A 2830-nucleotide genomic window follows, 5' to 3' on the forward strand; every position below is an offset into this window, starting at 1 on the left:
AGTATCAAGAGTACATACTTTTCCTTTTCTGCTCTCTTTGTTGTGCACACATGGTGACTTTGATAAGATGGAGCAATTGGCTGCCAGGCAGGGCCACCATGGGATTGTTCCGAATGCTCTTTGATGCTGGCTTCTAAAGGTCTGGCCTTGACATCTGGGAGATACACAGGCTGGCAGCACAGAGGGATTGGAACAGCAGGATGTAAAGATGCTGTCCTGGTTAGTTTTTTCTTTTGTCAACTTGACACAAGCTCGAGTCGTCTAAAAAGAGGGACTCTAATTGAGAAAATGTCCCCATCAGATTGGCCCATATGTGAGCCTATGTATGCACTTACTTTTGGTTAATGATTAATATGGGAAGGACATCCCACTGTGGGGGGGGGAGGCAGCTCACTGTGGGCAGTGCTACCCTTGGCAAGGGGTCTTCAGGTGTGTAAGAAAGCAGGTTGATGGAGCCATGAGTAGTAAGTCATGAGCATGTTCCTCCACAACCCCTGCTTCGGTTCCTGCCCTGAGTTCCTCAGATGATAGGCTATGCTGGGACTGTAAAGAGAAGGAAACCCTTTCCTCCCCAAGTTGCTTCTCGTCATGGTGTTTAATTACAGCAACAGAAACTAAGATGCTGTGAGTGGAGTGTGAGACTGTCTCTGAGATGGGATTGTCTACAATGCCTGGGGAAAGCTTTAGCAGTCATCCGATATTTTACTCACTGCTGGAGACAGGACGACAAAGGAGAAGAGACAGTCCAAGGAAACATAGGCCACAAGGCCAGGTAACTAGAAAATTATAATTAACACAACGAAAGAAGTGCAGGACGCTGCCTACATGCTGATGAATGTCTTTCATCCAGACTAAGCTCAGAAGTTCAGGATGCTGCACACATGCTGATGAAGGTCTCTTATCCAGACCAGTCTCAGTATGGTTCACCGGACAGCAGAACAGAAGGAAACACTACAAAATGGTCAAAGGTAATTTTCAAAAATGATAGCAACTGGATGATGCTATATGCCTATAATCCCAGCACTTGGGTTGTAGAGTCAGGATGGCTAGCAGTATAAAGTCACCCTTGGCTATATAAGGAGTTTGAGGCCAGCCCAGGCTACAATGGGAACTGTCTGAGAAAACACAACACAACACAAAACAAACAAAAAACTGGCTGCCGAGGTAGTGTGACAGAGTGACTTTGATCTTTACTGGGAGCTAAGCTTCTATATGACTCCTGAGATAGATCATAAAGATGATAAAGTTTGGGTCACTTGCTCTTGGAACTCAGTCACCATGCTAGGAAGCCCAAGAAGTCAGTAGGAGAGGTTTGTTTTAGGTGATAGTAACACTGAGATTCCAGCTAGTAGCCAGCAGCAATTACTGTGTGACTAAAGACGATCCCAGACCCCAGCCTTTCTGTCTTCCTCGGCGAGGCCCCGGTTAGTAGATCTGGAGTTTCGCAGCGGAGAGAGATTCAAGCTTGGTTCTGCCTGGCTCCTTCTCACCACTCCCGTCGCTCAGCTCTCCCTTTCCCTTGTGTTATTGAAGTAGCTGCAGGGGCAACTGCTTCTGTGTTTGCACACTCCACATTAAGAGTGCTCTCCTGCTACTCCCAACTGCACAGACCAAGCGGGGGAAAAAAGCAGTCTGTACTTCTCTCTGATTGAACCTACTTGATGGGATGGAGAGATGGCTCAGCAGGGAAAGGGATCTGATGACAAACCTGACCGTCTGAGCTTAATACCTGGGACCTATATGGAGGAGGGCTAAAACTGACTGTTCCACCTTGTCCTACACCTTCCATAAGAGTGTCAGCACACACCCGCACCCAGACAAAAGAGACGAAGTGGACTTACTGGGGTCAGTAGCTGACTTAAGTCTGGTTGTCTTCCCAAATGTCACAGTTCTAGAGGCAGTGGGACCTGCGAGAATGGAGCTGACAAACAAGGCAGACAAAGTCTCACGCGATAGCCAACTTGATTCATAGCACAAGATAATTTACACTGAGGGTTAAGTAGTGTCACCAGAGTAAAGTGTACAATCACAAGGACGAGCCACATGTAGTAAAAACATGTTTTTTTTTATAGAGAGACATATAGACAAATAACAATGGCCAGTTGTAACAAATCACCTGAAGTAAACTCAGTCCTGTCCACCACATCTGGGAGGGGCATGACAGCTCGTTTCAAGAACAACCCTGTGTCTTGAGGTCACATACTCTCAGGATTCTGGGCTCAGGACTGCATTCTTGGACTGTGTCCAGACACACACAGCTGGAGCAGGAAGAAGCCAGTCTTAACTGGATAGGCCAATCAAAGTCCATCCCTAGAGCCAAGCCACCAGCCAAATTTCTGCTACCCTGGCAGTGGAGACTATTAAAACACCAACCACATGAAGGCAAAGACACATGTCAACATGTACATTTACCAATCATTTTCTTCAGGCCACTGGTGGGTGACCAGGATGCACAATTGCAGATTAGTGATTCTATGGAAAGTTTGGACCTTGGGGGCTGGAGAGATGGCTCAACAGCTAAGAGCATGGGCTGCTCTTCTAGATGACTCAGATTTGGCTCAGCACCCACATGGCTCCTCACAACCGTCCGTAACTCCAGTTCCAGGGTATCTATTGTCATCTTCTGACCTCCACAGGTGTCAGGCATGCAGATGGCATACAGACATAAGTGCAGTCAAAAATACTCATAGACATTAATAATAAATACTGGCTTAACTAGTGAACTTTTACCTCTAGCTCTTATGTATTATGCAGCCACTCTAAGTGCTACATTATTATCAGACAAAGCACAAACTGGTAAATAAATTTAATTTTTCCAGAACAAACAAAG

The sequence above is a fragment of the Arvicola amphibius genome, chromosome 3, assembly GCF_903992535.2.
Source record: "Arvicola amphibius chromosome 3, mArvAmp1.2, whole genome shotgun sequence".
Classification (NCBI taxonomy): Eukaryota; Metazoa; Chordata; class Mammalia; order Rodentia; family Cricetidae; genus Arvicola; species Arvicola amphibius.